The 26,890-nt window shown below is 28.0% G+C and overlaps 1 long non-coding RNA gene across 3 annotated transcripts in view; it reads left to right on the forward strand.

Moving 5' to 3' along the window:
* The first annotated feature begins 19,673 nt into the window (after positions 1 to 19,673).
* Positions 19,674 to 26,890, forward strand: part of LOC122269321 (uncharacterized) — a 44,074-nt gene continuing 36,857 nt past the window's right edge. For 2 of the 3 annotated variants that reach the window (XR_011636367.2, XR_015434761.1), the window contains exons 1-2: positions 19,674 to 23,864; positions 25,075 to 25,360. This is a non-coding gene — a long non-coding RNA (uncharacterized LOC122269321). The remainder of the gene's footprint in view (positions 23,865 to 25,074; positions 25,361 to 26,890) is intronic. The other variant, XR_015434762.1, reaches the window with a different exon arrangement.

Genomic DNA, 26,890 nt, shown 5'->3' on the forward strand with positions numbered 1-26,890 from the left:
ACTGATAAAATACCTTTTAAGGAAGGAATTATAAATTAATGGGATCATAAGCAATTTATTATTTATTATATTTTCTATTCGTCACTATGCATTTTCTAGGTTCATATTGTGATGAAATAACTTATCCGATTTATATAATTAACAAATTAAAGCACACTTAGTGTTTCTACAATAATCATTGCATATCTTTGTGAGTAACAAATTTAAAATATTTGTACAAAACTTCCTTTAACAACAATCATACAAATTTAAAGTTTATTTAAAAAAATATATTAAAGTTTATTTAATATGTATATAACATAGTTTTTATTAAAAACTTTACAAACCCAAAATGTTTGAAAATTATTTATGATTCCTCATAAATACTTAAATCTTTCTTATTTATGACACAAAAATTATTATGAAACATTAGAGTTGTCTACATGATATATTTAAGAAAACATTTAAATGAAAAATGCACATAATTCATTGTATAAACTTAGGAATTAAGAAAATAACTTTCTTTAGAGTGAAGCTTGGAAAAGAGTTTTACTGTCCTTTTTTGCAAGCTACGATTCCTTATGCCAATGTCTGTTTAGCTGTAAAAATATATATACAAGAATGATTTATTCTGAATTACGTCGTATTTTATGAGTATCCAAAAGGTATAATACCTTTGCTGAGTTTTTAGGCTTCTGCTTATATAAAGCTCAATGTATCTTTTTGTAATATATTACATCCGAAGTGAAGTTATTTTAATTTATTTTTTAATTTCAAAAGTATTCCCTGCAATATCTTACAAAAAATACTACAGACGTTTTAAAATATGTATATAAATATATTAAAAGTAATAAAAGACTCTTTTATATCACAATTAACTGCCTATATTTTCAAATATACAGTTATAAGCATTTTTTTAAATACACCTTGATTCTAATAAAAAAATTTGCTGAGAAACTTATATATAAAAATTTTATTTTATTACCGGTGTGAAACAGACTATCCAATTCTGAGGTTTACGATTCATAGCCATGGTCACTCCATTGCCTAGTCATTTTGAGCTCAACACAGAAGACAAGTCGACTCCTGAATCAAGCATTAGGTCAAAATAGCCTTCATTTAGAACTTTTTGATAGAACTTACCCACATTCACGTTACATGGAGAGGAAAACCTCCCACATTTAGCCGGTGGTAAAGAAAATCGAAATTAAAATCCATCTATGATTGATGATATTTTATGTCAGAACTATGATCGGTGCGAGCCGGGTGCAGAATTCATATCGACCTGCCATCGTGAGGATTCAAACCTGGGTCACCTCATTGGAAGACGAATGCTTTATCACATGAGCCATGTCAAAAATAGAGTTGCAAAAGAACGTTTAATTTATCACTCAATATAATGTAATTTCTAAATTTTTAATATAATATTCAGGGGAGTCAAACATTTCGATTAAGGAAAAATGTCTTTAAGTAAAGCATCTTTTATAACCCATAGGTTTTCTTGGTATGCTGGGCGAATTAAACTGTTTGCCTTATTAAGATTATAAAACTTATTCTCAATTATTTTAAACCTAATATATATCGAAATAAGCAAAATAAAATTTACGGTTGATTTTCGTACCTAAGAGAATATCTTTTTTAAAAAATTCAGCTCATTTGCAAGTGACTCGTCGGGTTCCTTCGTTGTAGCTTCTTAAATAAGTCAAAAATCTACATTTTTTCAATTAATTTTATAAAAATTGACCAAACCACTTTTTTTTAAAAAAAAAAAAAATTTAAAAATGCATAATAACATAAAATCTGTAGTTTAATTGCATGATTAGTGTCCGATATAAATGCAAATATTTATATTCACCTAATACACTGCTATTAAAAAAGCATTTTAAATTATTTTTATATAAGAATGTAATAGTTTATAAATTACAGTTAGGGATAAATAAGTGCTAAATGTTAGCACAATTATATTTCGGAATGAATAGTTTGAAAGATAAGTCATCAATTTTGTTCTCAATACATGATCGAGGATCGTTCCAAAATGTTTAAAAATGTAATTCATTACCATTTATTATTTCATTTCTAAAAGAAGTTTAATAAATGGAAAAAAATTCATTCAAAGAAAAAACATTATTTTATCTATAAACTATTAACATTTTTTTCTTTTCCTCGTTAATTTAAAGCAAAACAGCATAAATCCGATAAAATTTCAGTTTAATAGAAATATGTTACGAAAAATGTATTCTGAAAACATTTTTACAGCCACACAAAATGAAATAATCAATATTTAAACCATTTACAAGGCTTTTAAAGAATTTGGCATCACTTATCTGAAAGTAAAGAAATCTGTAAAAGGAGGAGTTAAGGAGTAAATAAAGCTGTGTTTAAGTAGACGTAGTGAAAATCAAATAAACCTAATCGAACTAAAACAATTCCCAGATCGATTTTTTCCATTTATCTGGCCTAATTTTTCCTTTCACTACATAAGTACGGAATATAATCATTAAACTTAAAAGGTAGGGTATAAATTGTATTTCAGATATCGTTATTTAAAACATAATTTTGAGAGATCTTCGCTTTTTTCGAGTGTTATTTATACATATCATCAAGTGTGATGTGTAAGATTTTCTTTTCTTTTTAAATCACCCCAAATGTTTGTAACTTTAGAAAGATTAAACATTGGTATTCCTTTAGAAACTCTGAAGGAGCCTGTTTTGTCCATCCCAGATTTATTGTATGTAGATAAATTATGTATCTAAATTCATAATTTATAATCATAATTAGTTTTAAAAAATATATTAAAGATTCTATCATCAAAATTCTAGGATATTTTATTCGATTTTATTAACGAAAATATTCGATTAAACAGAACACTGACTTTTAAGATAAATTTATGTATAAGTTTCTTAAATAGTTGAATTTCCTTTTTTTATAAATAATGATTATAGTAGATGTGGTTAAATACTCCTGTTTTTTAATGAAACTAGAACTCTTTATACGTGCCAAAGAATTCAACTAAATGTTCTTGGGGTTATGGAGTAGCTACCTAAATGCCCAAGAGGCCACTTCAACCTCTTCTGTGGTTCTAGGATTAAGATTCTATGTATGTGTTTCTTTAAGGCGAACACATGAATGTTTAAATAAGCACTTAAATTTGATCAAAGTATGAAACGTCAGAAATACTTTGTAAGTTATTACAGAGCAACGATAGACGAAAAGTGCAAAAAAGGCTCCATCTGTCTTTATAGTGTTAAAAATGTTATATCAGTGTTTGTCCGTGCAAAACTATGTGATGAAAGTTTTTCATTTTTGAACATTTCTTGCAACCTCATTTATACTTCAAGAACATGATAAATGCTTCCAGAATATGATTTATTAACTATCGAAATGATTTTGAATGCAAAAAGGAAAAATTTTGCTACACATAGGGGTTGGCTGCTCTGAGAAAGAATTCTCTAGCGAACACTAAGCAAATTATATGAGATAAATAAAGACATTTTTCTCAAAATCCTTTATGCTGAAAAACTATTCCATGGCAAAATAATATAGCGTGGATTACATTCAAATTTACGCTGAATTTTAAAAATATAGTTGAACTGGGAAATTCTTTTTGAACAAAACAGTTTAATCACAAACGTGTTTTTGCCCTTTTAGTAGTAATTTTTAAGTAGTGCGAAATTCGCTTGCTACATCAACTATTTAATGTAAAATTGATCGCACTGATTGACATTTTTAGACCTATATTATTTCCAAAAATCATAGTGTTATTTCTACATAGATTTTCAAATTGTACTCTATTGTGCGCTTGAAGTTAGTTCTACTAGGAAAAAGAAAGATACGACCTGAATTTAGTTTATACAACAGGAATGCACACACATTTACAACTCAAGGCAGCTTATCTATAAAACTTTTGCTTTACATGATTATTTATCGGTGACTAATATTTTTTCTTATAAACTTATAGTGTTAGAAGTTGATAAAAATATCCGAAATGTCGCCAGAATTTTGCAATGCTCCACGTTAGTTTGAAGAGTGTTCCTTATTTTTCAATGTGTTTGTTAGTTTTAGGCTTATTGTATTTTGCTGACATGATTTTAAGATAATTAGGATAATTTCGAAGAAGTACTCAATCAGACTCAGTTTGTTTTGTGCATATTTCAAGAAACTGCCGATAAGATTATTTACTGAAATTATCTCACACTGCCTGAAATAAATCATGCTAATTGAGTAATGAAAGATTTTTTTTTTCTGATTATCATGCGATACTGCTGCAAAAGCCCAAAAACGGCAAGGCAGAGTAAAAAAAAATACTGGAGGCTTCAGAAAAATTAAATGAAACAAAATAACGGGAAGAAAGAATAAATAATTTCTTGCAGTGTGGTTTTACATTTAATGGACAAACTAAACGTAGCTTTAAATTTCGACTTAAAGAGCAGGAAAGATATGTCTACAATCAGGATATTTAACCATCGCCTTAAATAGTTGCAACTCTATTCTCAGGTTTGAGGTTTTTTTCGTTAAATTATTCAATCCGGCTCATTCCTTATCTATCTTGATTTCTGGGAATTATTCCACATTTTAAAAAATTCTAACAACACAGTCGATACATCTAGTATCACATCCTTGGAACTCAAAGGTACAAATGCATGTTCTTGGCCAACTTCATTTTACATGCTTCTTATCTCTGGTCTTTTATTATCTACTTCAAGCATGTTCTTCTTCGCTTACTGAGTAAATCCCTCTTAAAGCACTACTTTTCTACTTTAATACTGTATTTAGACTTTGAGAAACTTTTTTCGTCTTTAGAACCGAAACTACACTATGTCCATGCGTCCATTTCAGTATCTTTATTTGTGTTTTATGCATGTTGCTTTTCCTTATTCATGTATAGTATAAAGTATGTTCTATCTCCATTTGCAGAAAAGTTATCTGACATGTTGCAAAATAATGAGGGTTGTTAGGAAAAAGCCAAAGTTTTTAATTAGCCTACGATACATAGACTTTTCAAAACGAAAAAAAAAAAAAAACTTTCAGTGGTAAAACTATATATCTTCTAAATAAATCATTAATTGTAATAAATTAGTTTATCCTCATGTCAGAAGTAGAATCAATAAGGGGAAAGATATATTTCCCAAATTTCTCCGTTCTTTACTCTCATGGGATTTGTCATAATTGATTGCACTATAATTGCAGCGAGACATAGATTATATTTAAACTAAAATTTATTTTACATATGCTTGCAAATGTATTTAAATACTGAAATGTGATTGAGACGTTCATTTCCAATTTCAAATATAAAAAAACAGCGTTTTTTTAATTCGAAATAAAAAAATTAGAACATATAAAAATAAATTAATTATATTTGTGATAAGAAATAGGTATTATGTTTATAGATTATTATACAGACATTAACAATAATAGCGAAACTGTTTTAGTAACTACTAAAATCCCTCTGTAAAATATTCTATAAAAAAATTCTGTAAGAAACCCAGTCAGGGGCAAAGTTGTTTTTTCCTTTTTTTCTATACTCTCTGTGTTTCTTAACGTAGAATCAACGTTGCCAATTCGAGCATTAAAAAATACAGAAAATAAACATTTGAGATTCCATCTTCATTATCATGTATACCATAATGAAACAAACTTAGAAAAAAGCAATTTATTTTTATCTTAAAATATGATTTTCATTTATTTGAAATGAATAAATGAATTTTTTTTAAAAAACAACATGTTCGAAAATTCCCCGGGAATCATATGCTCCATTTTTTAAATTCTTTTGATTTTTAACTCTAAACATGCGTTAATGTACAGGGTTATTCATAATTCCCTCTGTTTACTACAACCTTATGTTTACTACAACTGGCTTCAGTGGTACATGTTACTGCCATCTACCGGCAACTGCTTAAATTGAAACTTGAATACTTTCGGAATAATTTCATATGTTCTTTTTTGCCATATTTTTCTTCGTTTTTTAACTATAACGCTTCGAAACCCCGGATGAAACTATGAATAACCCTGTATTTAAGATATCTCTCAATTATCTACTTTGAATGACTTCGAACTATCGTTTTAAAATACAAAATACAATCAAATAAAAATGCATCCCATTGTATTTGATTTTCTAGTTAAAGAATTGCAACTATTAAAAAAGGAAACGGTGAAAACAATTTTAAAATAGTAAATGCATTTCGCTTATTGTTTTAAAATAATCTTGATATCCTTGAAGTTTTTTCATATTTTATCAATTGAAGTGTTTGCAATAATCATAAGGGAACAATTATTTTTTGTAGATTGACAATAGGTTACCTGCAAGCGATGTCGCACTTGATAAATAGTGGCATTGTTTATACCTGAATTAGCAACTAATCAAAATTTTACGGATAATGCACCTAAAATGCCAGCACTTTAAACCGTAGTTTAATGCGAAATTTTTTACTGTACACAATTGCTGCGACCGAAGAAATAACCATCTGTTATACCGTAATTTTTACAGTAATAATTACCATAAAATTTCTGAGTCACTTATATTAAGTAAATATTATTGTGAAATGTACGGTATAATATGTTACAGTACAAATGCATTTTACGGTAAAATTGATTTCATATGGATATATGTAAAATGTATTACTGTAAAATGGATACACCCAAAGTGCCAGTACTTTATGCCAAAATTTGATCCGGAATTATTTAAAGTCTATAATTTTTTAGACTATATACTTTCTTTCAAGAATCAGCTCTTCACCAAAAATTGACATACTTATGGCCGATGGATTACAGAGATTACAAGAATCAATAAATTTCTGAATTGAAAAATTCTTTAGAGCCCACTGCGGTTTCTGCCATCATTCCGAGAATAAGTCACGATATTTACACAACTGTATGGCTAAAAAAACCTAAATGACAAAATAAGAAATTTAAATAGAATAAAATAATATTAAAATTAGCTAGAAAATTTCATTACTTTAAGTCAATTATTTTTAGTATTACACAACAGCAAGAAATAAAAAGGACCAAACAGATCGCTCCGCCTTTCTATTGTTAATTACACAAAATTAAAAAAAAAAAAAATACCTGGAGAAAATTAGTGAAATCGAAGAGCAAAAGAATCCGTGGGAAATGAACATTTAGTAACAGGTTCTTGTTATTAACCTACTGAGAGGTTTTCCTGTTTCGCGTCCTCGCGTTCTTAACACTTCTTAGAAGAAAGTAGATTTCTGCAACGGAAAATTTAGTAGTTCATCGCAACGAGCACAAACTGCATGCATAACGGGAGAAAAACAAATATTATACTACGTTCGGGCTACTAATCTGTGCAGAGAAGAAAGAAATACGAAATATGTCATCACGTTCGAACTTTTAAAGAATCGGATTTCTCGTTTATGGTAACCGTGCGGAGGCCTTCTCTCTTCTAGGAGGTGTTGGTTTTGTTCTGATAAATTAAATCTCGTTTTGAGTCCCCGAATTTATCAGTTATTAATAAAAAAGATAAAGTTTATATTTTAAATGTATTTATTGCTTCATTTTTTTATTGGATTATTCAACTAATTATTCAATTGAATACGAAAGGCATTAAAAAAATCATGCTAATTTTGACGTTAACATTTTTGTTGAAATATTATCTCTATATTCGGAAGAATGATTTTTTGCGTTTCAGTTACGGTGAGATATTTCAAGAATAAAATTTCACCTGATTGAATAATCATTTTAACAACCTTCTTACTTCACAAAACTTGAGTGTTACCTTTTATCTCCAATCGCTAAAGATTTTTTTACTCTGTGTTCTGTTAGACATAGAAGGTGCTGAACTCATCCAAAAATATGTGACTAAATTATGTTTCACAAGCCCGCGAATTTATCATTTTTCTAAGAAATGAGAAAAGGATTATATCATAAATATATTTTTGCTTCAATTTTCATTGGATTATTCGTGGCATTCAACTAATTATTCAATTGAATAAAAGGCATTAAAATCAAATTAATTTGTATGTTAACATTCCAGTGGTAAAGTTCTCTGTATATTCAGAGCAGAATGATTTTGCACGATAATTACGCTGAAATATTTACAAAAACATTTTAATATTTCCGCTAGTTGAATAATCCTTTTAACAACCTACTCATGTGAGACCCTTCGTCACCAATAATCGCGAGTTTCTCTGTGTTCCATTGGATAAGGAATGGGCGCTAAACCCATCCAGAAAAGACGTCACTGTTTAAATTTGTGGCGTAACTACCACTAAAAATATTAAATACCAATTCACTAGTATATAGCAAATGTTAACTTGATTATATGTTGAGAAACGTTTTGATAGATGAAGGTTGACATAGTCTATAAATAAAACCCCACAATGGTGACCTGCGGACGTGATAAGAACTTGCCAATATTCGTGGATGGTCCACATTAAACAGTTGTTTTGCTTAAAAATATACTGATCAAAAAAAACAAATCCGGTGAAGTAAACAAAGTTTCCCTGTCAATAAACAAAAGAAATGAAGAAAAAAAAATAATGAGCGAAATGCTATAAAGAAAAAAAAATAATGAGCGAAATGCTATAAAAAGAAATTTAAAAAAAAATAATGAGCGAAATGCTATGAAAAGAAATTGAAAAAAAAATAATGAGCGAAATGCTATAAAAAGAAATTGAAAAAAAAAATAATGAGCGAAATGCTATAAAAAGAAATTGAAAAAAAAAATAATGAGCGAAATGCTATAAAAAGAAATTGAAAAAAAAATAATGAGCGAAATGCCATAAAAAAAAGTGCAAATATAACGGGCAAAAAAAAAATAAATAAATAAATAAACTGCATAAATCAACCAGTGGTATTCGTTCATCGAATTCTATCACAGATAAAATTCTGGAAGGGGAGTAATATGGCGTAACTACCACTTTAAATATTAAATATCAATTTACTAGTATATAAGACTTGTTAACTTGATTCTATGTTGAGGTACCTTTTGATAGATGAAGGTTGACATAGTCTAAAATTAAATCCTCACAAATTCAACTAAAATTTGTCACTAAATTATTTTTAACAGGCTATTCAATTTATCAATTTTAATTTTAAAAAAAAAAGTTGGCATTTTAATTTTTTTTTTGTTTCAGTTTCCATTGGATTATGTCGTTTCATACAATTAATTATTCAATTCAATAAAAAAAGGCCTAAAATATCAGATCAATTTTGACGCTTACATTTCCGCGGCAAGTTTTCTATATGTTCAAAACAGAATGATTTTGCACGGTAATTGCGGTGAAATCTTTACAAAAAAAGTCCAAAATTTCTCTTAATTAAATAAACCTTTTAGCAACTGCCTTATGCACTACTTTTCATCACCAATCACCGAGAGATTCCCTCTCTGTGTTCTATTAGATAAAGAATGTGTTAAACCCATCTAGAATACACGTCACTCAATTTTTAAATTAAACTAAAATGTGTCACTAACTTTTTTTAAAAAAAGAGTGGAGAAAATTTATTAGATTAAGAATGAAAAGAAAATAAAGTTATCCTTCTTAGTATTGTCAGTCTAAACCCCCAAAAAATAAACACACCTGATCCTTTCGGAACAAAAAAATATATAATAACCTCCTCACGACTCCACGATAAATAAGATTATTTAAAAAGTCTTTATATTCTGTGCGGATTTGCGGTTGGAAAAGAGATGATATCTGATTTATAAAGACTCTGTTCTGAATTTTTATGAGCATTCTTTACGGAATTCCATCAATGATATTTTTGAAGCCTAACATATTTTAGAAAACTTCTTTCCTTTTATTTTAAAGTTGTGTTTTTTTTAAAAGCTCTCAAAACTAATTTATTTTTAAATATGATAGCATCACTCAAGAAAAAAAAAATATTTAAAAAATGATTAGCACAAATGAATGAATTAAAATTAAATTTTCAAAATTACTTCATTACATAAATACAGAATTTTTTTTAAAAAAATATTCAAATTTTTTTTGTCCGATGCTTGAGGTTTTTGTTACACGATAGATAACATGCAATCTGTAATTACGTTTGTGCCACATCTTTTGTTCTTACACATTCTGAAATTGCAAAACAAATGCGTTTCTTAAAATTCCTGAAGTGTTTTAGGCCTCTGTGGTTCATAATAACTGTAATTATTATTTTTAAAAAATTCCCACTATGATTATTTTTTAAACAATTTACCATGATGAATGTTTTTTTTAACAATTTCCCATAATAACTTTTGTTTTGAAATTCCTGAAGTGTTCTTTGGAATTGGTAGTTCATAATAATTAGAATTATTTGTTAATAATTTCCCACTATGAATATTTTTTAAACAATTTACCATTATGAATGTTTCTTTTAAATAATTTTCCGCTATTAACGGTTGCCATTGCAACGAAGATCCGTTTATTAAATGCCTGAAGAATTTTTGGAATCAGCGGTTTATATTAATTATAATTATTTTTTAACAATTTCCCTCTATGAATTTTTTAACAATTTACCAGTGTGAATGTTTTTTTAGGTGAAACTCCCGCTATTGATGGTTGCTGATGTAACAACAATGCTTTCTTGAGAGCATTGCATTTTCAGCATTGCAGTTTCTAGCATTGGTGGTTCTAAATGACATATGTAAGAAATCATTCAGAGATCTTAGTAGCTATTTCATTAAGAATAAACCACTGACTCCTGTGCACTCAATACAATAATATAATGTTTTAATACATTTGTAACTATTTCTCACCAGTTTACAATTATTATTTTATTGCGATTTCTTACTATGAATGGTAGCTAAAATAGCATAAATAAGTTCAAGATTTTGAAGTGTTTTTGGCATCGGTTGTTCATAAAAATAATTATTTTTTAAACAATTTTCTACTAGGAATGTTTTTTTTAACAATTTCCCACTGTGAATTCTTTTTAACAACTCCCCACTATTAATGTTAGACAAAACAAAACAAATGCATTTTTTAAGCTGTCGAAGTGTTCCTAGTGGCGAATGACAGAAATCATTTTAGGGATATTCGTAACTATTTAATTAAGGATAAACAACCGATAATTTCTATACAATTATGGACAAAAATAATACATATTTTTTAGAAAATTTTTTACTATGAGTAGATTACTATTATTATTTTATTACAAATTCTCAATATAAATTGTTGTTAATGTAACACAAAAACGTTGAATTCTCGAAGTACCTTTGGTATTGGTTAAAATCCTGGATAACCTAGTTTCAGGGCTGTAGCATTAGTGGTTTAATTTAATTATTATTATTTTTTAACTAATTCTCCCTTTTATTATTTTTTGAAATAATTTACCACAACTATGAATAATTTTCTAAAATAATTACTTTAATACGATAAATGGTACGATTATTCAATATCATAAATGGTGTCTTTAACATAATCTCTTTAATCAGAAAGTTCCTAATGACTATTTTATCAAGAATAACTATCATCTGCATGCCCAATACGATTAATGATAATTATAGTTATATTTTAGTTATTTTCATCGCTTTTTATTATGTGTGAAATAGTTTGAAAACATTAAATTTAAATAATTAATTTCCAGCCAAATATTTGTGATAACTTTGTGAACTTTAATCAACTAAATACAAAAAAAATATCCCTGTTGTTAAATTATTATTTTTGATGTTCTGAGTACATAGTGGAATTCTAATTTAAAAGTTAATAAATAACATTTAAGTAATTTTACCACTTTTTCGTAAACGAAACTGTTTGTCAGTGAGGAATTATTTTCGGTTTTTAGCTTGCTTAAAAACTGTATGTATCCGCGGATAAATATTAATATATGTAGCTTTATCAGAAGACGAAACTAATCAGCACTGATTATAAAACAAATTAATTGAATATAATTTTAAATTACTTGTTAATATTTCCATGAGTGGGGTTCCATGCAATTTTAATCTTGATGATGTGCCATAACTCTTCTTAAATTTTTTTGCATCGTTAATGCATTCTCTTACATATAAAACGTTTTTAAAATTAACATTTAAACATTTATATTATTTTACATTTATATTATTTTACATTTATATTATTCTACATTTATATTATTCTACATTTATATTATTTTACATTTATGTTATTTTGCATTTTTATTATTTTGCATTTATAAATATTTACAATTATATTATTTTATTTTTATATATATTTACATTTATATATTACGTTTATATTATTTTTAAACATTTCAATACAAAAATAGACTAAAAATGTAATTTTAATAAACAATCTGTAACTTCAGTAGCAAGACTAATTTCAGATTTAAAATCCCCTCACTCGAATTAGACAATATTAAAGCATTTGCATGAATGCAGAAGAAATGTTTTCTTCTGTATAATTTTTGAAGCAAATATCGAAAATTTTCAAGGCATAATACATAATTAGAAATGATACATATAAAACTGAAAATACGAGATGATTGTTCATTTTTATTCCAATAAATTTTGATGCCCTGATATTTCTTCTATTAAGCAGCGTAGAATGAATGCTAACAGCCAGCGAAAGTGGATTTCCTTGTATTTCCTTTTCTTACTGCTTGAATCATCCATTTAAGTTTTCCATCTATTTGAAACCAATAATTTTCCACCACACCTTTTTTTATTCTCTGAATCCATTATGTCACGATGATAGAGCTGTTTTCCTTCTTGGTAGAAATTTTACACCTCTTGAGGAAACGTCGTCAGTCATAAGTCAACGCTGGGTCTTATTTTAGCTTTTAAAAGCTTCAACAGACATTTTTTGTGTTGAAAGAAAAAGCAGAAACTTCTGTGAACGAAATATTTATTGTAAATAAAATTTTATTTTATAGCTAATACTGGTAAGTGAAATATTATAAACCAATTTTAAAAAAAGAGCTGTATTTTATATGTTTTTTATGTATTCATTTGATTTTCCAGTCATCCACATTAGTGCTTCCCAAACTTATGACTTTTGTGTACCTTTACTAAATTTTTTGTGACGCTTCGCACCACTGATTAAAAAATGAATATATTTTTTTACTATAACAAAATTGCACAAAAGTTAAAAATTACAACTGGCTGTTGACACCACTAATTACTAACTGTTACTCTGCAAAAAAAAACCAACTGAAAAATACGTAATCGTAAATTTTCCTGGCTAGCTTTGCTTCAAAATAAAACTTTTGAAATTTTTGTTTGTTGTAAGATATTTCGCATAAGAACGAACGCGTGATCCCCCTAAACTGTTTCCGTACCCCTGGGGGTACGCGTACCACACTTTCGGAGACACTGATCTACATAATTGGTTCCTTCGGATAATTTTTGTTATTTAAGCCACGAAAATCAAATTCTTTTTACTTGCTTTTCTTATTTCCACACCATTTACCTACGTGTTTTTATATCAATTAAAAGACTTTTATACAAAAAAAAAGGATGGCATAAACAAAAACAATAATTTACTTCTTATGCCAACATTGCAAATCTTTTAAGTGATTGTTTCCTCTTGCGTGGCGCTATAGTCTTTAGTGAGTCTTGGCATGTAGAAAAATGTTCTATCTTTACTCCAATCAATATTTTTTCTTCCTAAATGTAAAACAGTTTGTAACATATGGCGGAATGAAACAGAAATTAAAGAACACTCTTGAGAACAAGGCTTTCCGTATTCATTTTCTGCAGCTGACTCAAAACGCTTAATATTTAGGTACTTGTAACTAATCACATGGTTTTATGTAATCACGTGGTTGTGCTTCGCATGTTAACGTTATAGCATTGAGATCTGGGTTTATTACTAAGCTCAGTCAATTTTCAGATCACATTTAAATGAATATCTACAAGTGAATATGGCCGGGAAGAAATATGGCCGGGATACCTGTTTGGTAGGGCACTGGACCCATGTCCAAGAGTTCGTGGGTTCGAGCCCCGAAAGCAAAAGATTCCTTCTGTAGTAAATGGTGATTGATGCACGTTAAATCTGTAGAGTCGCAAAGCTCTCCATGTTCCCATAACAAACCAATACCTCTGGGGGTACTGATCCAGGAGTTTCCTTGTCTTCTGGATTGGTTCAAAATTACAAGGCTACAGAGTTGAACATTAGTAGTCGTAAAGCCAAAAATTGGGTTGGCTGTTCAACGACGGATATAAAAATAAAAAATAAAAAATTAACCAAATTGGGTACTTGCACTTCAGGAAGAAGAAGATCGCGAATTTGATCTATGATGTCAGCGACAGCATTGGCAAGTGACATCAACAACAACAATATTTTATCGAATCCAAAACTTCAATTCGATGAAATGTTTACTTAGAGCATTTCGAAGGATGCGTCTTATGTAAAAGCGAATGAAAAAGATTTCCCGAATTTAGATAACATTTCCTTCCAGTACAAGCATGAGATAAGGAATAAAAACAGTTAGTTCATCTTTACAAATTTTACACACAACTGTTACAAGGAATAATTTAAAATTAACACACTACTAACGTTATATAATTGTTAAAGATTGCGATTAATTTTTGTAGACGGTGCCCATTTACAAATATTCAAAATTAACATCAATTTAAAATGCTGCATTTATTTCAAAATAAATGGATTTTTCGGATAATGAGCATGCAAATGGTTTGTAACTGAGTTTTGAAATCTGATAAATGATTATATCAAATATAACATTTTGCTTTATTTTTGAGAAGTAGACTATTATATACCTTTTTATTTTGATCTAGTTTTCAATTGAATGTTTTCAGCAATGGATTATATTTCTTTTGTAAATGGAAAAAGTTTTAAATAATTAGCTGCATATATATTTAATCAATATTTTGCATAGTGAGAAAATAATGGTAGTTTACATTATTTCAGAAATGGGTGGGTATATTTATTCAATTGTTTTAAACGGATTTTTCTTAGTTTATTTTTATCTTGCATGCAGGACATTTATTCATCAACTAAATTTAAAATTTTACGAATCAATCTGGTATTTAAGCGTCAAAAAATATTTAAGACAGAATAAATTATAAAATTGGAAAACGAAACATTAGAAATGTATTTCTTTTTCTTTCCCGTTTATTTAAATAAGGAAATTTTAATTATGTAAAGACTTAGATTATCGAAAATTTATTTAGTGAAAATAACTGCAGGTAAAAGGAAGTTTCAAATATTGATCAATTTTTTTATGAAATTACATATTCTATTAATTCAGTTTTCAAATAACTTATATCTCGGTTAGAAAATAAATATTAGCTTTCAAGTAAATTCTTGCTTTATAGATATTTGTTCTTTTAATTAAATAAAAATCATGCACGAAGCATTACTTCTGAATAATTATTAAATTTCTGAATTGTTTACATTTTCTACAAATCTATTTTTGTAGACATTTGTTTGAAAAGTATATTGTTTAACTTTTGCACCGAAAATATTATTTTTGCTAATGTTTTAATTTTTCTTTTGGAATGTCTAGGCTCGCATGTTTAGTTGAAGTATTCAGAATAAAAATCATACTAGAGTTGAGAATACTTCAAATAGTCTAGCATTCTTCAAATTTTGTAGCAATATAAAGAATAAATTTTTCAGCTTTATTTATTCTCAAGTGATTACATTTATATTTTGTGCCGTTAATATTTTGTACTAGAATGTGTATTAAAAGAGAAATCCTTATGCAACTATAATCAACTGAGAAACGTTTTTCATTTTAAACTATGATTTGATTTAAACGTATAAAACAATCTATTTACACGGCTTCTTTTTTATAACATATTATTTTTTATTAAAATTGTATCTAGAAAATAAAATAAATTAAATTTCAAACACATTAAGAAAAAATTTATGTTTGCTTTGTATATTGCGAAATTCTTAAAGTTTAGATTTTTTGCCACTATTTAAAACAATATTTTTAATCTCATTTCATTAAAATTATAAATTGAATTTGCTCATAAACACTTAAAATGTGTTAAATCTAAATTACTTATAATGGAAAAATCTGACACAAAACTTACTCGCATTTACGTCAAACGCTAAATATTTTTGCTATCGAAAATTCATAATCTTGGAGCACTTTTTAATCGTCTGAAAAATTTTTACAATATATCTTGAGTAGTGATGGTGGTTGTGTCTTCTACTACTATACATAAAAAGCAACAGACGTTCACTGTCAAACTATGTACGCATAATTTTAATTGTGAAATAAGAATAGTTTTATTTCAGTTTCTAAGTCGCAGTAAAATTTATCAGATGATTTTTTAACGTATAATTTCAATCCACTTCGATTCTGTTAAGCATATTTCGAATTCTACTTAGTATTCTCTCTGTACTATGCATGTGTTTGATTTACGAACTAATTTTATTTCAAGTATTAATGTACATGAACACATCCTAAATCCCTACTTTATGTAAGTTATACTTCATATATTGCCTGGCAAAAATTACTTTACTGACTCTTATGTGTTTTTTATCTTATTGTAATCATAAATATTTGTGTTACAAAATACCGAAAAATGGTGGCAGCTACCATACTTTTACAAAAACATTCTTGATGCTTCACTACGCCAAGAATTGTCCTTGGCCCTACACCACTTTGGTGTAAAGTACACAGTGAAAAATGAAACTTATTTTGGAACCCAATATGAAATAATGTCTATATTAGCTTTCCAAACTTCAAATATGGGCGTAATTTACGTAATTAAGGCAATAAAACCCGTAATGGGTATAAGATTTTTCCAAATTGGCGGAAAACAATCACGTGTTTGAGAACTTCCAGCTTACAATATCAGTTGGGCAACGCCGAAAACCAAAATGGATTCTAGCTCTGATGCTGTCACCGGAACTCGTTTCATTCTTTTGGCTTCGACATATTTGTTTTCAAGCAATCGAATGTTGTGACTACTAGACAATAAGGTGAGTGTATGATCTTTTCCTTTTTTTATAACTTTTATCGTGTTTACAATATATTATTTAAACATTCTGAGTTGGTTTATATACTGCAAAAGCATACTTTTCGATATTTACAACTTTATTGTTGTAAAGAATCAAGTTAACATTTTCTCCAATGTAATATTTCATTTTTTGTAATATATTTGTTTGAATTGAACAATCGCTGATTAAGTCACCCTAAATTTAATTTGTAGTATAAAAATAGCAATTAATATGCAGAAAATTTGGAATTTTTACACTGATAACCAGTTGGATCATAAATTAATGTTTAGAATTTCATTTCTTTCAGGGAATAAATAATTAAATGTCATATATTTATCTATTTAAATTAGTCTGAAGTGTTAATATTCATATTTTCAAAGCTTGTTTTTTCTTTTGTAGTTTTAATGCCGTGTGAAATGATTTATCTAATTTAAAATCAATTTTTAGTCTTGTGTTATAAACATCTTTTACTGTATCATTTCACATATCCCTCCCCCTTTTTACAAGCTGATTAACAGTAATGAGAAGTCAGAGTTAATATTATTCATTTTGAAAGAAAATACTACAATTGAGGAGACAATTCCGCGTACAACTAAGCCATCAAGATTGTAAGCGATTGGCATAGAAGAGAGTACATGTCATAAATACTGATCATAAATACCGATAATATAATCATAAATATTAAATTTTCGAAGAAAGATGTTTAAATGTATCCAAATTAGAAGTGAAATTAGTCTAAAACAGGTTTTTAAAGGTTTCCAAATTGAGAATTAATGTGTCAAGAAAAAAGATGTTCAGGATTATGCGAAGCTGGTGTAAACATAGCTAAAATGTGTATTGAGTATTCTTCAAAATAGGTTCTAAGGTTTATTCAGATCGGGTGTTACGATAACCAAATTTGATATTAAACACTGCCAAAAATGAATTTCAAGTTGCGTCCAGAATTATTGTTGAGATACCCAAAATGGGTACATAGTTATAACCAAAACACTTATACAATTTAGTACGAACCCAAATTGGGTAGCATACACAACAACCTTTTAACACAAATTGCTTTTTACACTATTTGGTTATCTTTTTCTTTCCGAAATAGGTATACAGCGATATTCAAATCAGGCTTGTTTCATGATCCAATTCACTATGAACCCAAATTGGTAACCTCATACCTACGAATCTTTCAAACCCAAATTGGGTTCTTTTTAACCCATTTTAGCTTTTTTTTTTTTATTCTGCGAAATTGCCGACATTTTTGTTGTTCAGATATACTAAACATTTTTACAGAGAACCATCCCATCTCCATCCGCAACGACTTGCATAACTTTTTTTTTTAATTTCATCTGATGTGATTACAGTGATAGCAACATATATTTAGTATTTTCTTACCAGTACTGTAATTTAAGACTCGCAGTTATTATGGTGCGAAATTCATTTACCTCCATTTATCTTAAAAGGTTTTCTGCGAAACGAAATGAAATCACATAGTAAATAATTATTTAATCAGCTTTGATTTTGCAAATTTCTTGAACTTAATATTAGTATATTCACTATGAGAGTAAACAAGGCATGAGAATTGATACTTGAAAGAAATGAAACAACCTGTAACATAACAACAAATTGAAATCTGTAGTTAAGATCTATAAGTATTTGCGGAAACTTGTATAAAGTAAATCTTGTAGGTAAGATATTGTAATAACTCTTGTATTGAATTTCATTAATTTTGAAATATCAATTATCTTTAAATGTATTTGGTGAAAGACTTTTTATTATATTTGCCTTATAAATTTTAATTTTCCGTGCTCAAAATTACGTCAAAAACTAAATTTTAAATTCAAATTAAATGAGTTATAATTTTTGGACATAATGAATATTTTCCATATAAATATGTTGAACTAATTAACTTCTGCCTGATTCATTTCTATGAATTCATTATTTACTTTTGTAAGTTTAAATTTCACTTGTATCATCCTTTTGAGAGAGCATCTTGTTTATTTAAGTAAGCAATCGTATCAATTTTTTATGAAATAGGTGATTTATTTCATTTCCTTTAATGAGCATAATGCAATCTATTAATTCTTTGAATGAATAAGAAGTATATAATTTCTTTGAGTTGATAAGATGTATCTAATTTCTTTGAATTGATAAGATATATCTAATTTCCTTGAATGGATAAGATGTATCCAATTTTTTAGAGTGGATAAAATATATCTAATTTCTTTGAGTGGATAAGATAAATTTAATTTCTTTTACTGAACATGATGTATTAAAATAAATTCTTTTAAGGACTAGGATGCATTAAATGAAAATATTTTGATGTGCAATGTTGCTTGAAGGCAAATAAATATGTAAATTTTCGAAAAATGAAAAAAAAAAATTCTTGACATAAAATAAGTGATTTGTTGCATGTACGTAGATGAAAGAACATAGTTGGAGCAGTTCATTTTTTGCAGTCTAAGAAAATAAAGCACAAAGTTTTTTAACCAAATATTGCAAATCTTAATGAATGCTTTTATCCTAAATAAATGTTTCTGACAACCTTGTTTTCTTAAAATATTCCATGAATTATGTTAACTCCAAACACAAAATATAAAAATTATTATCAGTTCATTGTTGTTAAATGAATAATAGAGTATAATATTTTTATGAAGCATAACTATGTACATGAAGACAAAATTATGGTACGATACCACAATGACATTTCGGATTAAAAAAACACATTTTTCTTGTATTAAAAGGCAAAATATACGGTATTTCAGCCATTCATTTGTTAATTATTCCGTTAATGTGTTACCGGTTTCCCGGAAGCTCTGATTTTCAAAATTATCATTCCTGTTAACACACATTTAATAAAAAATATGAAACTGAAAAATAATTTTTTGAATAAATGGTTTTTATGACATGCTCTAAGGTATCATGATAAAATTACCAAATTTTACTGTGTTTGCGAACTTGTATTACATATTATAAAGTCATATATTATTTGTAGTTTTTCCAAAATCATTATCAAAGCGCTTACTAAAAAATGCCGAACTTTTTGATGTTCTTATACAGCCAGAAATACGGTAAGTTTCATCATATTCTGCTAGTTTCGATCATATTTTTTTCCCTCAATGTTAGATTGAAAATATTATTTTGTTTCAGCGAATTGAAATACATTTCTGAGATAGAAGGAAACAATATTAAATAAATATTTAAGATGCATGTATTTAAAAAGCTTGAAATTCAAATGCTTATTGGAATGCTTGGGGTTCTATGCTCAGAATTCAGATTATTTTATCTTTACATAGAAACGAAAGCTATTTTCTAATTCACGTGCTTAACAAACATAAGAATTTCAAAGTTTTAAAACATAAAATCTAATAGGAAATGCAAATGAAGGGAGCTTAGATTTATTATAACGCATACCGAAACATTGTATGCATGTCTTTTAAATATTTTTAAAACAAAATGCTAATTTTCATACTTTTCATAGAAAGTTATTTCAAATAATGAGTTTCTAAACTTTACGTTGAAACAGAAGCATCTCAATTATTTACAGAAGCAAATGTAGGCGAGTAATAATTCGCAAGTTTCTTGACTGATCGAGAATATACTTCTAAATCTTGATTTATTCAAAAATCACTTTTCAAGAATTTAAATTTTAATCAACTGCGTGAAATTAATAATACTTTCCTCACTTGTACATGCATGCAAATTTTCTTACCAATTTCTACTGAAAATCCGCGAGCGAGATGTATTTTAACAACGATATTCTGATTAGTCATTAATTTTTCTAATTGCTTTGTTTGCGCTAAAATACAAATAATACAAAGGCTCTGTAAGATGTATTTTAACGCTAATATGCAGATTTCTATTAAATTGTAAATTGCCTTACTAGTTTCTTAAAAAAAATTATATAAATTATCCCAGAGATCAGATCTTATTCACTGAGAAAACAAAGTATGGTCAAAATACCATAATGCGGTTAAATTAACCGTATTTCTGGCTCCATGTGAACACCAAAAAGCTCGGTTATTTTTAATCTAAGTACTTTAATTATACTAAGTCATTAAATTTACTAATTGCTTTGTTTGCGATAAAATGCAAATAATAAAAAGGCTCTCCAAATGCAAGATGTATTTTAACATTAATATGTAGATTCTTATTAAATTGTAAATTGCCTTGCTAGTTTTTTTAAAAAACAATTGATATCAATTCCGAAGATCAGATTTTATTTACTGAGAAAACAAAGTAGGATCAAAACTACCTGAATGAGGCTAAATTTACCGTATTTCTGGCTCTATGGGTACACCAAAAAGCTCGGTCATTTTTTATCTAAGTACTTTAATGATTTTGGTTAAATTAACCCCTAATTATTACATGTGATAAAATTTGGTAATTGAGGCAAAATTTGAAAATTCAACGTGATTCTTTAGAGCATGGCACAAAAACCAGTTATTCGGTTAAATTTACTTTTCAGTTTTGCATCTTTTACTTAATGTTTGGTAATAAGAACTATAATTTTGAGACACAGAATTTTCGATAAAATGTTACCACATTAGTTGAAAAATTACTAAATGAATGGTTTATAAATACCATATATTTTGGTTATATTATCAGAATTGTGGTTTCGATTATCTTTACTATCCTACAGAGAGCAAGATATTGTGAAATTCATAAAAATAAATCGATTGAACTGGGCAGCTCACATTTTCAGAAGGAATGATGACTCAAATTTAAAGAAAATCCTATTACACAAACCCCTAACGAACAGGAAAAGAGGTAGACCCAGGCTGAGATGACTGGATTTAGTTGAGACTGATTTCTTTACTCTAAAGGAGAAAAACTGGCGAACAAGTGTCAAAAGTAGAGAGAAGTGGATTCGAATTCAAAGGAAGGCACTGGTCCATCCTGGGCTGTCTAGTCAAATATGATGATGATGATAGTTTCGATTATTTTTGTTACCAGAAATATCGTTACCATACTATACGGTAATTTCAGCAGAATTTTTTCCTCCGTGTGTACTATAATCCCACTTTTAAAAATCATACTAATATGATCCCACTGAGGCCCGGTGGCTGGGCGGTAGCGCTTCGCGCTGTCGTGGCACAGGTCTCTGGTTCGATCCTCGGGCCGAGCAAGGTTAACTCAGCCTTTCATCCCTTCAGTGGGTCGATAAATGAGTACCAAGCATGCTTGGGAACTAAACACTGGGGGTTCCGCGTTCAGCTGACCTCCTGGAACATCTGCTACTGCACTTCAGACCCCAAGGTCAAGAAAACTGAGATGGACACAATAGGCCTTGGCCCTCTATGGGCTGTCACGCCACTGAGTTTTGTAGAATGCACACTGTGTACATTCTGCACTGTGTCCAAGATAGCCCAATCATAAAGTTCTGACGATAATTTTCCACATCACTCCACAACTGTGTTCAAGAACAACTACAATTTATTTTAACAGTAAAAGCTATAACTTCACTGTAAAAAAATATTGTTGAAAATATATGATAAGATGAACCAGTACTCAAAATTGTCAGTACTTGGTCTCGTAAAAATTTTTAAATGTGTAAAAAGGATTATGGGAAAATTGATAGTTTAATAATGAGTGAGTATAATAATAAGTGATTTTAATAATGAATGAGTTTATTAATGCAGCAAAGAATGAAGAGTTATAAATGAAGATTTGAATAACTTATTAGTCGTTAACAGGATTCGATCCCGAGAAACCTGTTTGCCAATGCAATAACACGTTACGTATTGCAGACGGTTTTAAAACCAGGTAATAAGTTTTTAAAAAAACCGACATGATGTCATGGCAGATTAGAAGAAAGCTATCATGTTCAGTATCATCTTTACAGAAGGCACTCTTTATTAAAAGAGTGCACTTACAGTGCACTCTTTTTCAAAAGTCATAACGTAACTATCGGTGGTTTCCCAAGTTAACTTATATTATGGTCTAAGTGAACTTATTAAAAAATTAAAGGACAGATTTTTGAAAGTGATTATTCTTGTTATGTTTTAATTTTAATCAGTTTTCCGAAATTCCAATTCATTATGTGAACAATAAGGATCAAGCAGAAATCAGAATTTTAATTAATCAGGCATATTAGGATATTTACATTTTTCAGTTGGAAAAACTCTTAACCCTAAAAAAAATATTTTTTTTTCACTGGAAATTAGACATATTTAATATTAATTAGTAATAAATAAATGATTACTGCATTTTGCCAAACAATAAAAAATTAAGGGAATAATTTTGTTTGAAAATTTCTCGAATCTGTTTTTAAAAATCTGAAAATCAAAAAAAAAATAATAATAACAAATATTTGTTTTTGCTTAGATTTTCAGATTTTGTTCAGAATATTTAAACACAAATAAATATTTGTTTAAGAATAATTAAGTTTTTAGCAGCATAAAATCACGCTTTAGATTTTAGCGTTCTTAATTAATGTATTTAATTGATTAATGCATGTCACAAAAGATTTGAGTAATAGAAATAAATGTGAATGAAGAAAACTAACTAACTGATATTTATAAATTTTCCTAAGATTGCACAGTTTTGTATTTCATTCAATTAATTGCGAAATAGTATTTTTTTTATCAATTATGAAATGGAACTAAAACTAATTTGTAAAAGAAATTCGAAAACTTCTTGTTTAAACATTAAAATATTTTTCAAAATTTAGAATTCGTAAATTTTTAATCAAGAATGAAAATGTTTTTAATTATTTTAATTATCGGTGTTCCTTTACAATATTTAAAATATTTTAATTGTTAAATATTTTCACGCAACTCAGTCTTATTTTGTTTTCTCGTAAATATTTGAAAGGAGAAAAAACAAAGTGAAACTTGAAAAATCGTTTTTTTTCTTTTTTTATATAATTGACATTACTTTTCCAAAAATAACAAATCTTATTATCTTTTTAAATACTCTTTATTCATTGTAGCATACTGATGTGATGAAAAACAAAACTTCAAAAAGATAATTTTTGTTTTAGTTTAAAAAAGTATATTTCCAAATCGAGCGTACTTGGTACCGATAAAAACAGCTTCGTTTGTCAACGATCATAGACATGTAAGTATTTTTTTTAGTTTTTAAGAATCTTTCAAAAAATAAACTGATTAAAAAAATTCTTTTTTAGTTCATAATCATCAAGTTGTCCTTTCGTACTGTAAATAACGTGTTTATGTACTTCACGCAGCATACTAAACACATGCAACTTTAAAAGAAATCTATTTAAACTAAGCAGGAAAAAAATAGTCTAGTCTGAAAAATCGATAAGACCTTGACCAAAATGAAGGAAATCTAAAATATTTTAACCAAAACTTACGTTTTTCTTTCGTGTATAACCAAACTTATTTTAAAACTCTGCTAAACATATATTTCGTCAGTTGCTGGTATTCTAAAGCCATTTTTACAAATATATTTGAAAGTCTCAAAGCACTGTGACATTTTCATCTTGTTTCTTTAAAGATTAAGATATATTTTTAAGACACAGTTCACATTTTTGCTAATGATTGTTCTGAATTATATGAATTTTTTTAAATGCACTTTTAGCCAATTTATCTAAATTGCCAGAAAGGAATAAAAGATTCCCCAAGCATATATTTTTGACATGAAATATGACAATTTTGGAAGAAAAATAGCTTATATGTCTTTTCAATGTTTGGAAGTTTTCTTTATTGCTTCTTCTTATACTTTTCGGAACTTCCTTAGAAATGTAATTAGAAATGTAAAAAACTGTAGCAAGAAAATAATTTTTTTAATGAAAAATATTGAAACAACTTCTTTATTGCAAGTTTTAGAAAATATCATTATATATCTTGAAAAGTTTTGTAATCAGAACACTTATATAAATTGTTATATAATATTAAAATAATATTTTGAATATGAAATTAAGCAAAACAGAGAAAAATGCATTTTAAAGTAAATTAGTTAACTGTCTATCAAGATATATTACAATTAATTTTTTAACTCAAAAGTTTAAAACTATGTACTAATGGTATATTAAGCCTGCTGAACTTTCTTATTTCACTGTTTTGGCTTTTTAACTTAAAATTTTGAAGAAATTATGTATTTCTGAAGTGATTTATGAGTGTGTCAAAATTAATGCAAATTTGTACTAGAAAAAAAAAACAGTGTGAACTACTATTTCTGCTGAAACTTTTTAGTGAATGTGTAAAATCATATACACATTTCTTTTCATTCAAAAACTATCGAACTTACAAGGTTTCTTATGAATATTTTATTTTATCACCAGCATTGAAACTGCCGTCCTTTTTAGGGTTTACAGTATATTGGGTTCAAGCGTTAGGACAGATACTATTTGATGGAACTAACCTGCACTTGCTTTACAATAGAGGAAAACCAAAAAAACCTCTCACGGTCAGCCCGACTATCCTATGATCCATCAGAGGATATTTTACGTCATCACTGTGGTCAGTAAGAGATGGTTGTGAATCAGCCAGCCTTCGTTGAGATTCGAATCTCTCTCACTTTGCTCCATTCCCTGAGAAATCACAGCTTATGTACAGCCTTTATTATGAATATTATTTGTTATGAATAGTATGGTAAGTACCCTTAACATAAAATATTAGAATGCCAGTAGCTGTAATTTTAAACCAGCGTCAGTTATAGAAAAGTTTATGATACGTCTATATGTGTTTTCAAATTTCTGTTGAACATGAGAAAGCAAGTTGGAGTCCACATCCTGTTTTTATAAATGCAAATATCCACCTTTTAGTAGATCTTTTACTGACATAAATGTAGAAACAGAAAAGGTTTTGCATGGGATTAAGAAGGGATCACACTTCAAAAACTTCTGGATCAAATTACCTTGCAATGTACTGGCATTTATGGTGCATCCATATGTTAACCTCAAAAAAATAAACCGTAATTTTTACAGCATCATTTATTTATTTAGAGTGATTCAGTGATTTTACAGTAATTATTACTATATAAATTACGGCACATCAGACTTTTTGTTCTGTAACATGATCCGGTTAAAATTCAATTTACCGTAATTTGATACGGGACTTCTTAGAATGCAACATAGGGGAGCTATTTTGTTTTGTGCGTTATGAGTTCGTTTATTTGATCAATTCTCAACGAGCTTATTTGTAGTTAGAAACACAGAATTTATAAATTCGGTTATTTATAAGCACAAATTTGTGGCTGATTCTTTCAGAACGTATCATTTTGAAAATTCCACCTACCTTACCTCCAAACAAAATGTCCTAAAAACCAAATTAATTTTAGATAATATGCTAAATTAATTTATTTTTCTAAATTTATTTTAAACCAAGAAATATTTTAACATAATTCTAGAAAAAAATGCCTCTATAAAAAATTAAAAAGTCATATTTCATGTGATCTTTTTAACTGAACCGATAAAAAATAATTAAACTTATAATAAGTATTCCTTTCTGTAATGTATTTAATATTAATTTTTAAAAACGAAATTCTACTTCATAAATTATATTAATCACTGAAAGCATTTTTTATTCTGTCAATAAACCTTTTATTGCACAATATTTACTTTTTAGCCTTAAATATTTAATTTTCTAATGAAGTTCAAGTTTTTCTTTATCAGCACACTTACGTTTCTTCGAAATTAAACACTAATGACGAACGCAAAAAAATAAACAAGTTCGTAAAGCACTGTTTGTTTTAATAATTTACTCAGTAAATAATTCCGAAACCTTCCCAATTTACCTAGAATAATTAAGGACGCTAAAAGAGAAGAATACTGCAAGTCAAATAGTTTTCTCAAGAGAGAACATGACTTGGTTTTAGTCCTAATAAAAAGCAAACAAATATTAATTTAGAATAATAGTTCCTTCATTTAAATGCCTGATTTAAACGTAAACAGTATTTATTTATTAATTATAGAATTTTAATTAAACGCCTAAAGAGAAAATTATAACTTGATATATAATGCTTTAAATTATTTGAAACTATAAAAACTGTATAAGAAGATACGTGTGCTTTTTAAACAGTTATAGTTATATTCATCTCCTTCTGCGGTAAAACAGCCAGCCATAAGCTAAGAGCGTCTTGAGTAATTTAGACCATTTGCTCTGATTAGCAACAAGATTCAA

This window comes from Parasteatoda tepidariorum, chromosome 6 (assembly GCF_982258835.1).
Source record: "Parasteatoda tepidariorum strain Cologne lab strain chromosome 6, Ptep-v5.0, whole genome shotgun sequence".
In the NCBI taxonomy this organism is placed as follows: Eukaryota; Metazoa; Arthropoda; class Arachnida; order Araneae; family Theridiidae; genus Parasteatoda; species Parasteatoda tepidariorum.